Here is a 14,322-nt window from a genome sequence, read left to right as displayed (position 1 = left end):
CTCATGGTCACGCCATTAATGATATGTTTGTCATTTCGGGAAGTTAGGAAAGGTTCGAACTGTACTGAATGATGCTGAAATATGTACGATCAACATAAATCTGTAAAGTGTTTAATTTAAGTTAACTATATCTTACCGTTATCTAAAGCTGGAAAAATTGAAAGAGTATTTCACATATTTGTGTTTGGGGGTTCATTGAAACGCGTCTCTGATATTACGATATTTGCATTTCTATATAATTAACCTCGAGAGTGTCCTCGACAAACGAAGAGATTGTTTATTTGGTAACAAAGAAAAATGGTGTGTATTCTGAAATTACATTTTTTAATCACACAATTCGACGTAAATACCATCTTATGATACGAAGGAATCGCAACGTTTATTCAGGGTGATTAAGACTGGGGTAGAGGGAAGATGGGTAGGCAAGCGAGGGAAGATATGAATGGAAGGGAGGGAATGGGAGGAACGAAGATGAATGCATGCTGAATTGAAGAAGTCATGTCTGTTTCACGAGGATAAAAAATATGCAAGAAGAAATGCTTTGTAAAAGATTTAATCGGATTGGGAAAGTAAAGAATATCAGAGGGAAGCTGGCATAAACTTTGAGTGAAAACAAGGGGAAAGTAAAGAGAGGAACTCTGAAATGCCTCGAAAAGAGATACAGGTATGCACGTACAACGAAATCCACGAACGAGAACACTAACCGATTAATGGTAGTCTAAATTCCTGATAGACAATTATATTAACACTGCTACGATTCTAAGCTTTGTCTAACAGGGCACTCAACACCGTATTGCCCTTCCTTACATTGAATTTTTCTTGAACTCCTCATAATTTTTGCCCCTTTTCCTTCCGTGAGTCATGTCTACATCATCCCAAGTAAATATTTTCTATTCACTAATCAAACATTATCTAACCCTCTACATTGTATTCTTCATATAATATTATCTAATCCCTCTATTACTGTCTTCCGCATTCCATAACTACCGAATATTGCGTCTACGAAGGGATGATTGCTGTGGTATGGCAGAATTAGTTAGATAGAAATGGGGTGAGAATCAATGACTAGAAAACGAAGACGGAGGTTATCATGAAATAAAAATTTACGCTTACCCTCTTGCTTCCGAGACCACCTTACGGAGCCATATAAATCCATGTTAAAGTTATTAAACACATTAAAGTTTTCAATAACTCATTCTTTACCTACATAGGTTCTTGTTGTCGAAGCCTATCTCTTTCTAAATGTTTCGCCTTTATTCATTATTTTATTAACATCCTTACTCCAATGTCCCTTTTCATTTAAAATATCTCAGTGACTGACGCTTTCTTCTGCTATTCATTGAAATCTTCATTGCATTCATTTTAACGTAATTGATTCTCATACCTAAGAAACATGATATTTTTGGATGGTATAAATAAAATGTAAATCGCAAATAAATGGTGAGTGCAGGAGTTTGTTATTCCTAAAATGGTTTACATTTCGTAAAATGAATAAACCAAAGAGCAATAGAGTTGAAAAAATTATGCCGAAACAGGATGTTGGGGAGAGAGAGCTTTAGGAGGAGAGAGGACGAGTAGTTACCTTGGCGAGCACCCTACTTCCCCTTCTTCGAAATCTTATTACGGAGGCCGGTCTATTTCTCCTGATCACCACCCACGCACCAAGGCGTCTCCCTCTCTCCGCAGATGAGCACTGACGCAAGCGGCATTTTAGAAAAAGACCCGCGATTCCCTTCCTGCCCCAGCTTAATGCTCTTTGCGCGCGAGAATGGTGTGTTTCCGAACTCACGTCCCGATACGACACAGCGTGCTCTGATGGGGAGGATACCGAAAAGGGCGCGCAAAAATGAGAATCTGACGATGCCCCCGGGGAAAAATAGAGTATCTTAGAGTAGAGGAAGGGAGGGAGGGAAAGAAAAAGATTGTTGTCGGGTGGTCGTGAGTGACTGTGTGGGGAGGAGGAGGAGAGGAGGGTAGAAGGGGGAGGGGGAGGAAAGAAAGGAGTTACCGCGGGGAAAGGATCCTTCTCTCCCGCCCTAACGCTCTCCCAAAACGTTCCGAGATACGAAAAGAGTGCGTGTCGATGATACGATTGGGAGGTATCGGAGGGTTGAAGCGAGTTTTACGTCTTTAAGGGTCCCGTCACAAGGCATTTTGCGAGGGTTGTTTGGGGGGGTGGAGGGTAGAGAGAAAGAGAGCTTCCAATGTGCTTCAGGATTGCGACTCGGCGAGGAAGGCAAGGGACGGGGTGGAAACTCAGGGCGAGGGAGCATGAGGCATGAGAGCGAAGGGGAATGAGGCTGGTGTAAGTTTGTCAGGGTGCATCACGCCACATGCAGGAGATCGCTTGACTAGGGGGATCTCGAATTCGGTGTCATGTATCATATATTATTTTCGCGCTCTGTCATTCCTCGAGTTCCGTGTAATCATTGCAACTGTTAACGCATCATTACTTGCGGATGATAACGGAATATGCGTCACATGACCCTCAGCGGGTTCGGAGTGCAATTTTACGTGAGTCCCTTAAAAAACAATGAAAAATAAATGACTGCTGATCACATTCATTCCTTTCATCGTGCGGTTAGACCGCAGGTGCTTTCATGACGCGGAAATTTGATGAATAAGCTGGGCAAAAAGTTTTAATTAAAAACAACTGGAGAAATGAAAAAGACCTACATTCTAAATCTTCATTTTACTTATTTATTGTAGTTATTCGCCTTCTTGCACGGGTGAGTAGGTAAGCAAACCATTGCTTTCAAAACTTGAATCCTGGATCTAACGCTACTTACAGGAATGAGGCTTCCAGATTAAATCTCTCGTACTGCACTTTACTTTTCAATCTTACAAGGCACTTAACTTTAAAAAAAGCACCGAAAAAAATAAAGGAACCTGAATTCGAATCTCAATCAAATTTCATTTGTCTCGTGGTTGGAAATAAGAGATAACTTGTATATCGCAACCAAACAGTCACAAGAATCAACCCGAAGGTTGGCCTGATAGGCGAGAACAGAGCTTACCTCTAGCAAAAACCTTGAGGTACGGGCCATTCACACGGGATTTTCGCGGTGCATCACAAAGATTCGGCACTCGAAACATCACACAACTTGGGCCAAAATGAGGAGGCCCAGAGACTTTACCTAAGTTTGAATCATGGCCCTCTACATTCTATGCAATTGCCTCATCCACCAGTAACGTACAGAACACATGTCGCAAGTGGAGGAGACGCACTCTGAAGTCGACTTGCCTAGGACAAAGTTAGTATATTCTTAATCTGACCGCGAATCACCTATTGTTTCTACGGAAGCTAGTCGCAATGAATACATCATTGAATTAAATTCGAAATACATAATCCAGGTAGAGATCACAATGATAAATTCCATCATGATTTTCCATTGCATTAACATTATAAAATTACTTTATTATTAATTGACTATTATAGTTTATCATTTGCGGGCAACTTTGCACTTACAGGGTTCGTCCGGAAAATAAGTGTACTGAGCTCAGGAAAAAAAATTTATTACACTTTTACATATCTTAAGCTAATATTCCTCAAAATAGGACCCTTGTGAGTCGATACACTTGTTCCAGCGGCGTTCCCATTCCTGGAACGCTCCCGCGAAGGCATCATCGGGAACCTCTCGAAGACACGTCGTCACGGCCTCTTTGACGGCGTCCAAAGTCCCGTATCGCGTTCCTTTCAAACTCCTCTTTATCTTCGGGAACAGAAAGAAGTCTCTAAAAAATGTGGATCATTTTTGCAGTGATCCGCAAGTTGTGTCGCGATTTCCAAACGATTGAGTCTTTGATCATCACTGAGCACTTTCGGCACCAACTTTGCACAAATTTTTCGCATCTGTAATTGCTCCCTAATAATCTCGTGCACTATTGTTTTTGGCACATTACACTGCTCTGCTATCATCCGAACACTAAGACGACGATCAGAGTTCAGTACATCGCGAACTTTTCGCACATTTTCGTCGGTGAGTGTCGTTGATGGGCGTCCAGGCCGTGGTTCGTCGTCGACCTCTTCTCTGCCCTCCACGAACATCTTGTGCCACCGAAAGATCATGTTTCTGGACATGGCTGACTCCCCGTAAGCCTGGTTAATCATACCGACAGTTGCAGGTAGACGATTTCCCAAGCTTTACCGCAAATTTGATGGAATAACGCTGCTCCAAAAACTTCGGCATCGCGTTCCGTGACGTGGGTCGAGCGTGGAGGTTCGCGTTAACAGAGCTCCTCACTACACCACAGCTCAGAGCCGACTGCCTTTTTCAGCGTCGCTTGCCAACATACCCCCCTCCAATCGCAGCCCGTCAGAGCGGTGCTGGGCGCGCCTGGAGCGGCGGGAAAAAATCAGTACACTTATTTTCCGGACGAACCCTGTATATATAATGAACTGAGTTCTCAACTATCTAAAGTGTAGTCAACTACTAGTATATATTTTCGAGGGACATTACCAATGCCCGCCGAGCGCACTAGAATTTCAATTAGCCGAGCACCTACGTAGCAAAGAGAAAGGAGGAATCGAATCATGTCGTATCCAAGAACCTATTCTTGGAGAAAAGAGAACGAAATTTGCGAGCCTTATGAATCGCGAAGGCTGAATGGCCCGGACCGGTTCTCCAGTGGCTATAACTGTGCCGAAACTTAACTTAAACATTATGACTTGTCAAATTTTTCTTTTTCGAGAGGTAGGCGTGTGGGAAGCAGAGCGTTGACAGACACGGTCAAAAAAGGTTCTTTTAGATCATATTTAATTTTATCTCGTTATATATAAAATTTCTGTATTAATTAATGCCTAAGAAGCAGAAAGCCCAGTGATTGTCTTGGTCTCGTATATCATGAAGACAAATTAAACATTGCACAGAAAATATCAGCAGATTTCCAAAATCTCCAAGTACTATTTCCCCACAGAAATTGAGGAAGAACGTAACTGTGAAGGTTGCCGTGACCTCTTTTTTTTACTTAACTGCAAGTGACATTAGGTTGACATTGGAGAGGTCTAAAAATTTGTCTATGAAATTCCATATTAATATTAATAATTGTTTTTATCATGTTTTGCAGTTCCACAAGTTCTAACGTCTACTGCGCCTATAAAAAGCATTTTACCACCCACATTTAAAGAAATACGAGTTATTACCCTTTTGACGATAGGGAGACAATAAGACTCAATATCAAGTGTCTTTTAAAGTGCTTCACAATTGAATTTAAATGCATAAATTCTCGTAAATAATAACACTAAAACATATTATGACGAAAAAATACAAGTACTTAGGAGCATACTCAATCGATATTAACAAAACACACGTGTCCAAGAATATGCTGACAGTTTCTTCATTTGTGTTCATAACGGTAATATTAGTCAATGTAAGTTAAGAAACCAAAAGAAAATTGTCATTAATTATAAATTTGACAAAGGCTGAAATACAACTGACTATATATCTTAAGAAAAATTTCAAGTTGATTTTTAATTAATAGGATCGTAGAGTGGGATGAGCACTGGTAGATTAAACAGAGGTTCGATCACGGGTGATGCCTCTGGGCACCCAGAGCTTCATCCAAGCTGTATGATTTTCCTGGTACGAGATATTCCTGGGAAAGCACAGGCGGCACAGGAAAAGTGACTGGCCTGCCTGCACTGAACGTGTGACTTTCACATGCTGTTAAGGATATTAGGGCGAGCTCCATTATCAACTATCATAAATCAAACCAAACTTCTGGTTGACTACTTACTGTAGGTTTTCCATGGTAATATGGTTAACTTAAACAATAACTGTGTGGTTAATTAAGGAAGAAAAATAAATGGATGCTTATTATTTTTTCTTGTATTTAATGTTTAACTTAACTCTATGTTTGAAAGGGAGTCGCTCTTGGCTTAAATTTACATAGCTCAACCAAGAGCTTAATTTCCCCAAGTCTGTAAAGAGACTTGTTTTTCAGATTTTTGGAATTGAAGATGTACTAATGCGTCCAGTGCAAATAGAAAGCAAAAGTTTTACACGGAGAGAGTGAAAACACTAAAGAATGCTCGAAGTTCTTTGATCTAATGAGATGATTTGATTCGTTATTAGAATCCGATTTTCAAAGGTATTTCCGAGCAGATTATCACATTTGGAAGTCTTCATCAGATTTGATAATATCGATCGAAGAGATTCGAGATGAAGACTGATCGGAAGAAATTGGAAGTGGGGGAAAGGAGATTGAGAAGCAAGATATCGATTGTGTCATGAGTGGAAGAGTGGATTGGAGATTAGGAGCGGAGCACCGCTTCGAGACTTGAATAAGGCTCTCTGAAAATATTGCTTAAGTGATGCTAATAATAATTCTTAATAGGGACCTATTGAAAACACAAATTTCCTTACGCATCAAACGATATCTCGATAAATGTTTGCTCACTTCTTTTCGCATTGAGTTGCCTAGAAAGCTCTCTCATAATGAAAATCTCATGGGTTATTTAGTTTTCGGAGTTCAGAGGTAGGCATCACCTTGATTTGAGCTTAGGTATACGGGTATCGGGATGGTGCGGCGGCTAATATACTGGCTTCCTACCCCGAGGGCCCGGGTTCGGAGGTAGTAGAATTTTTCAGGGGTATCCCGATTTCTACTTGGTATGCTTTGTGAAGAGCTCTTAAAATGGAGTACGCCATTTGTCGGATGGGACGTTGAACTCTGGACCTCCGGGCGCCTTTCATTAAGAGTAGTCGAAGGCCGACGCCGGATTTCTCACAATCCTTCCTCCGTGCCCTGAACACCCTAACCCTAACAAATTACCCCCCCTAATGGCGCAGATGGCCTCAGCCGTCGGTCACCACTAATACTGCTACTTCTTACCAATACACCTTGGCCAGGAAATGAACACCACTCACTGGATCATAATTCCGCGAAGTCAATTGATAAGAAACCAAAGGCGATTTTTTCAGTAATTTAACATGCCATATTTTCATCAGCAACTAGACATACTTAATTTGTTTTCATAGGGTACAAGGTATTCAAACAATATTTGAATTCATCGAGAAAATTTATAATATGATGGTAGAATGCAAAAAAAATTCATATAACACTAATATCGAAGAATTCTGTTTTTCTTTGTGATACCGTAGCGGATAGAGTGCCCACCGACCGGAAGGCTTGGTATCAAATCCGGTTGACACTTCTTCACACCATCGATAAGATGTCCGATTTGTTGGTGCCAAACAAAATCCCAGCTCTCCATGATTCCTGGATGTTCCGAAAATACCACTAATAACCATAGCACTGCTGCACACTCAATAATAATCAACAACAATGAGTCACAGAGCTTAGGGTACTCATGTAATATGCAATTCTTATTCCTAGCTTGAATTAAAACAACATCTTATTGAGATATCCAATACTTCTGCACGGCAATTTTGAAAGCTTAAAGATCATAGGAAATCTATTCAATAATTGCCCTGGTAAATCCGGATAAGTATCATGACGGCAACATGAACGTTTTGAAAGCATCCCTGAATGAATAAATCACTCCTTCTTTGATCCTGATGTGAGCTTCTAAGGTCAATGACGTCAAGCTTTTGCCAAAGAAGACAAAAGAGAAAGAATTATGCATGAATCACTACGGAAGAATGAGGCAAATCAAAATAAGTTTCCGGTTTAGACTAAATCAGGCTTGTTTTACTTCGTCCTCCTCGAGCGGGAACTGCGGGACTGGGATGCTATTGCGTTCCTTATCAGGTGGCTCCTTTCAATGGGAAAGTAATGATGCTTCCGAGAATTTAAGTCATTGGACAAGACGAACCGAGTGTAACGGAATTTAGCTAATAACTAGTTTCGAAAAAATATAAATCAAGAAACACTCAGTCAAGATTTTGGGGTTAAGGAAAGAATCAATGATAAAGCATGGAGAATCTTTTATGGAAGTTTAATACAGAAAATAATCACCATAGGCTTTGCTGAGTGCACCAGTAACCTATATTTTGTTAACAATACATACCTAAGTACACACATAATTTGAGGGGGATTAAGTTAGCATACGATTAAATTCTTTTCATTTTTGAGCGAATCTAGACTGAGATGATGAATTTAAATAAATTTATTAAAATTCATACCGTTTTACGAATTCAAAGACGAAATTCAAAGACATTCTCAAAGAAGAAATTCGTAAATTTATGAAAGTAGACGAAAAACAATGGACAAAAAATTCTTTAAATCTGTTAAGTTACATTGGTATCAGAGTATTCATCTAGTAATCAGTATTTAAACTTGTATGAAACACGAGTCTTTCAACTATAAATGATTTTAAAAAGTCAACGTTGAAAGATCAAAATATTAGATATTTTAAAAATGTCGAAATATGCGATAGGCCTTAGGAATCTAATAAGGGTGTCCTTAAAACCTATACGAAAAATCTTAAAGGACTACAGGAAGAAAGGGCGCTTCCTTCCTGCAGGCTGAAAAAGTCACGCTGGTAAAAAAACACGAAAGACAAAGAGTGCATTAAATGAAGTAATTCAATAAAATTCTACAATATACGAATAACCGAAAATATAATTTAAAAGATTACTCCATCACTATATACTCGAAACCCACTCAATTAGATGATAAAAAAAGCTAAAAATTGATTTCTAGTGATATGAAAAAATGGCGCAGGAACCGGAATCGTGATACGAAATATTTGATAGTTTCATGACCATTACAGCGTGTTTCCACTTAAATAATGGATCATAAACAAAAAACAACCGATTGAATCGTTATGGTCTCCTATTTAAATGAAGTTGAAGTCTTGTTCACTCACTCCACTCTTTGCTTCAAATTAAAATCTTTCCCATGCAACCAAGCAATTCTATAGTATGATATATATGTCATATATCGTACCATAAAATTGCTTGGTAGCATGGGAAAGGTTTTAATTTGAATTTAAACATTTTAATTTTTTAAAATTTTAATGATAGTTATTATTTACCAAATGGATATCTTACGTTAATTAAAACAGATAGTTCTCCCTTCTTTTTTCATTTCCTGAAATTCGACGCGCGTTTCAACGCCTAGTCGTCATCATTCAAGTAAAAATGTTTTGTTTTGTCCATCGCGGTCCATAAAACTGCCACCTTAAACTACCTTAGCCATTGAGGGCTAAACATTCTGCTTATGAAAAAAAATTTTGACAAGACCGGGATTCCGGTCAAAGCGAATGATTTTTACCCCTTGACATTGATCTATTTCAATGTTAATTAGCGGATGACTCCGTTTAAGTTAATGTCGTGGCGTCTCCCGCAGGTCTATGAATGGGTTAGAGTTTCCATGACGAACAGCACATTAAATGGGAGACTCTAAAACGTTTGCAATTCAACGTAAAACGTCAATCGCGGTAAAAGTATTTGAAAATTATAAACGCATTAGACTATCATTTGAGGGCGAAACCTCACACAAACGTGCAAAATTCTCAGGGAAATATACAATTAATACATAAAAATAATGGAAAATACTATCTCAAATAACACTACTGAACAACACGACGTAAAGAAAAACATTCATGGCTTGCGAAGTTAACACTGAAAGTCGCGAGGCAGTGTACGTGGGATAAACGTGAAGGCATTTCGAAACGAGAAGAAATGAACTTGGGAAGAAATTTAAGCTCAACCAAATAGAATCAATTTATCGACTTGGAAAAACGTCCTACGAACAGTCAGTCGCACAATCGCAGCTTAACGTGAACATCATTCTTAACATGGACAAGGAAAGCCGCCTGAATGCCCAGACGTAATGGTATATTATCCAAAGGATAAAAAATAAAACACAACACCTGAATGACAGTAGTGCTGCTCTTCCATGCTAGAGCCCTTTCTTGTAAAAATATGTGCACATAACTTTTCAGGCCCAATTACTTACTTCACGAGACAACCCATCCTATGACGAACCTCTCAAAGAGAGAAAACAGCACCCCGGCATTAACCTACACTACCTCCACAAACCTACCCACCCATTACCCGTATCCACGACCTGCTTTCAAACTGGGTATATACTACCTTGATCAAAAATTTCCCGGAATTTATTCAGAAAATTAAAAATAAAAGTTTATTCATCTAAATCTATATTGTCCCCTTCAAAGTAATCCCCATCGACTGCAACACACTTATGCCAGCGCTTGATCCAATCCTCGAAACATTTTTTATATTCGGTTTTCGGTATGTCCATCAGTGCTTCCTGCGATTTTTCCATTACTTCCTCTCGGCTGCTAAAACGCGTTCCCCGTAATGGTTTTTTAACTCGATTGAACAGAAAGAAGTCACAGGGAGCCAAATCAGGTGAATTCGGTGGCTGTTGGATGGTATTTGTTGCATTTTTCGTCAAAAAATTACGAATAATGATAGCACTGTGCGACGGTGCGTTATCATGGTGCAAAATCCACGAGTTTTCTGCCCACATTTCTGGTCTCTTTCGGCGAATTGCTTCACGCAAACGTCTCATAACGCCCAAATAATACTCTTTGTTTACTGTCTGGCCTTCTGGCAAAAATTCATGATGCACTACACCGTTGTAATCCATGAAAACCGTCAGCATTGCCTTCTTTTTTGACTGAAAACGACGTGGTTTTTTTGGTCTCGGCTCATTTGGTGAACGCCATTCACTTGCCTGATGTCTGGATTGCGTGTCGTACTCATAAACCCACGTCTCGTCTCCAGTAATGATCCTTTTGATGAATGTGGGATCGGATTCAGCCTCGCAAATCATGTCTTTTGCGACGTCAACACGGTCTCTTTTTTGCATGAAATTGAGGTCTTTTGGCACCAACTTTGCTGCTACACGACGGAAACCCAAATCATTAACCACAATGTCTTGGGCGGATCCATAGGCAATGTTCAAGTCCTCCGCTATTTCTCTGATGGTTAATTTGCGGTTATTGACCAACATTTCTTTTACTTTATCAATTTTTTCACCGACTTTCGATGTCGATGGTCTGCCACTGCGTTCATCATCTTCGATTGACTCACGACCACTTCTGAACCGCTCGTGCCACTGGTAAACGACCGTTTTTTTTAGAGAATCGTTGCCGAAACACTTTTCCAACGTCCGTGCGCCACTAAATCCGTTTTTTACGCAAAATTTAATACAAGTTCGTTGTTGCAAATTTAAATCCATTTCTGCAATTGTAAAAAATCGCCAACACACACAGAGATAGATGTACTCTTGGCTACGTAGCTTTTGCAAATGTCAAGTTATGACACTAAGATTTAAAGGGAATATCAACAACAGATGTACCAATTTAACAAAAAAAACAGAACTCAAATCGGAACGATGGGAGCGCCACACGGTGGTTATTCCGGGAACTTTTTGATCAAGGTAGTATGTACACGGACAAGTTTTTCATTGTTCTTTTTCCTTTCATTTATTTCTCAACCTCTCGCTTAGCTATAGTTTAGGTTAACCTAGTTTAACCTCCCGGCAGAAAGAGGCACGTATTTATCTGTTTTTCATTTACTTCTCTGCTACTTAGTACCCATAGTGATAATCTTAATTGTACTTGTTTATTAAAAGCCGTTCCCTGTCGGCTTTCCTTTTTCGTTAGGTTGATATTTCATACATTAAGTCAAGCTCTCTAAGTTTCTCCTTCTCCAAGCTCAAGAAGTTTCTCCTTCTCTCAAACCACAATTTCACTTCAGTCATATTTATTTCTTTTCGATGCCATGCTTTTATTTTGAACAATGACCGGTAAAGGTGAGATATCACTCAACGGGACGGTTTATACTTGCCCGTTCGGGCAGTCATTTCGGGATTTCGGGCGCAACTAAGTTTACTCGCACATCTGCTGTTGAAATCTTAGCATTGAAACGCACGTCATGATTACATTAAACCCTTAAGTGGTTAGTATCATCTTTTCTTCAATTGACAGTAAGTATACAACAATTTCAAGGTGTAAAAATCATTTACCTTGAATGGGACTAAACTTAAAGCATGCTTTTTCAAAAATGCCTACCTCAATCAGTTGATTTAGTTGAAATACGTACTCAATTTTGTTAGTTAAATGAAAACTCATCTTAAATCTCTATCCAATTTTTATATCCTTAAAAGTCAAATTAAAAAAGTATAACAAAAGACTAGTCGCAAAGAAAGGAAAACAATATAAAACTAACACTCTTTTGGCACATTATACAACTTTGGTAGGAAGATGTACTGAGCAGCAGACAAAATTCGTTACACGGTCCTTCATGCCATCGCATGTGTTTGTTCTCTGTTTTTCTGTACTCTGCATGCTCTCACTTGCTGTCAAGCGATACTTTTAATAGTGAAACTTTGGATTTCGATGGTAGATTTTCCTGTATCATGGAGTTATGAAATAGTGGATACAAGAAAGTTCAGATTAATGTATACACTTTGCCGCAGCATTTTTCCAGGATCGTTTATTTAAAAAATATCTTTCCCGATTGGCATGCGGATTCCATTCACATGTCGTACTAGTTAAACTCACTAAATAATATACCAGCCTTAAAATCATATATCTGGTGCTTAGCAAAAAAGTTCTTTTTAGAACCCAAATAGGGCGAAAAAACCCAACGGACTAAATCAAGCTACTTGAGTTGCACATTTCCTGTGAGCTTACCCAAGGCTATTACTTAACGGCTATATAAAATACTTACAAGATGTTTACACTTAAAAAAAGACGAAAAAACCGCATCCCTGGGGATAAAATGAAGATTGCCCTTATTAATTTTATCCATATTAAATATGATGGGCGTAATTAAACTGGACATATCACACCCATTAATTCAAGTGATATCTTATTGAAATGAATACACAATAAGGAGTGATGTAGAACATGACTAATAATGGCCAGTATAATTTCACAAAATCTTAAGCATCAAATTTTATAATGTGTTCTCTCACGTGTATCATGGCTAACCAGCGAAATTTAGTCTTAAAATGAGATTGACAAATAGTTTTTGTCAAGACCTTTGCACTCTATCGATGAAAATGTGGAATAGGACTTATGAAGGGCTTTTTGAAATGCGTGGAAATACAAAGTCAGTAATTTCATTCCAATTTCAAAGATGTGTTTTTACATGTTACTGTTCGTTTTTGCACTTGAACAATAATTTGACCACAGTCTTTCAACAAATACTATTATTACTAACAAAATTAATAATAGATATTAATTAGTAAAAGCTGCCACAAATTAACCTCTATTTCAAGATCGTTGACTTAAAATTACAATGGCCGATCGGAATGCGGCCACTAGTCGCATACTTCTAGTGCAAGGGAAACGAAACTGGAATTGACTTTCAATTAATGAAGAATAAGTATATGATACCACATTCGTACATTATCCCAAGGGTACAACCCTAAGTCTCTGCCACTCCTTCAAATTTTCATTTAACGTAGAAATCTACTCTGTTGTACGATGAATTATGTACGAGTGCAAACGATTTATAATTGCAGTGATTTTATTGATATTTTCACTTATCAATTAAACTATATCTTGCTCGATTGATTGGATAAATGAGTTCCCGCAGCGGCACATGATCATATGACGCGGTCAAAACGGACGAGACAAACACCCACAAGCGAGCCGAAGGAAAATATTTAGGGACCCTGAAAATTTTCAGAGTTCTAAATTCCCTCCATCTCACATGTGGAGCATTTGCATCCAATTTCGATCGAGAGTCACCTTCTTTTTTTCCGGGTCGCGCTAAAATTAGCGAGACAATGGAATCATTTTGACGGAATATACTCACCCCCCCCCCCTCTGGAGCCGGGAGGACGGGGCAGCGGGGGTTTGGGAGGGGGATGGACGAGGATTAGCGGGAGAGAACCCGGAAGGGTGAGGCGAGGGTAGGAAAAAGCCACGAAGAGGGTGGGGTCGTGGGATCGACGGCGAGGGACGGGGCGGGGGTTGAAAGAAAAAAAAACCCTGCGGACTGGATGGAAGGCAGTGGGGGAAATGTGGGGAAAGGAGGGGGAGAGGGATGAAGCAAATGAAACGGCAAGCGAGGCCCCCAGAGATTTATTTATATTTTTGAAAGAGCACCCCTTTGAATCCGCGGAGCACGGGGAGGGATAAATATAAAGAGAAGGATACGCGAGCGAGCGTGGAGAGGAATGAGGCGGGGGACGTCGGCAGACGGGGCGAGGTGGGATTGAGTCAGAGGAAGGGAGGGACCTGAGGGGGTGAAAAGGGCGCCGGAGACAAAGGGGAGGTTGGTGCTCGCTCGGCCTGAGGGTGGGTGGGCTGATGAGAGGAGGGCTCACTATAAGGTGCACGGTGCGGCGGGGTGACGTCACGGGGGAAAGGGGGGGGGCTGGTTCCGCCTTCTTTTCGAAGTGTCGTAGCGACAGGACAAGGAGTGG

This window comes from Hetaerina americana, unplaced genomic scaffold (genome assembly GCF_022747635.1).
Source record: "Hetaerina americana unplaced genomic scaffold, ioHetAmer1.1.p SCAF_5, whole genome shotgun sequence".
Classification (NCBI taxonomy): Eukaryota; Metazoa; Arthropoda; class Insecta; order Odonata; family Calopterygidae; genus Hetaerina; species Hetaerina americana.
The sequence above is the reverse complement of the archived record's forward strand: the minus strand, read 5'-3'. Positions refer to the sequence as shown.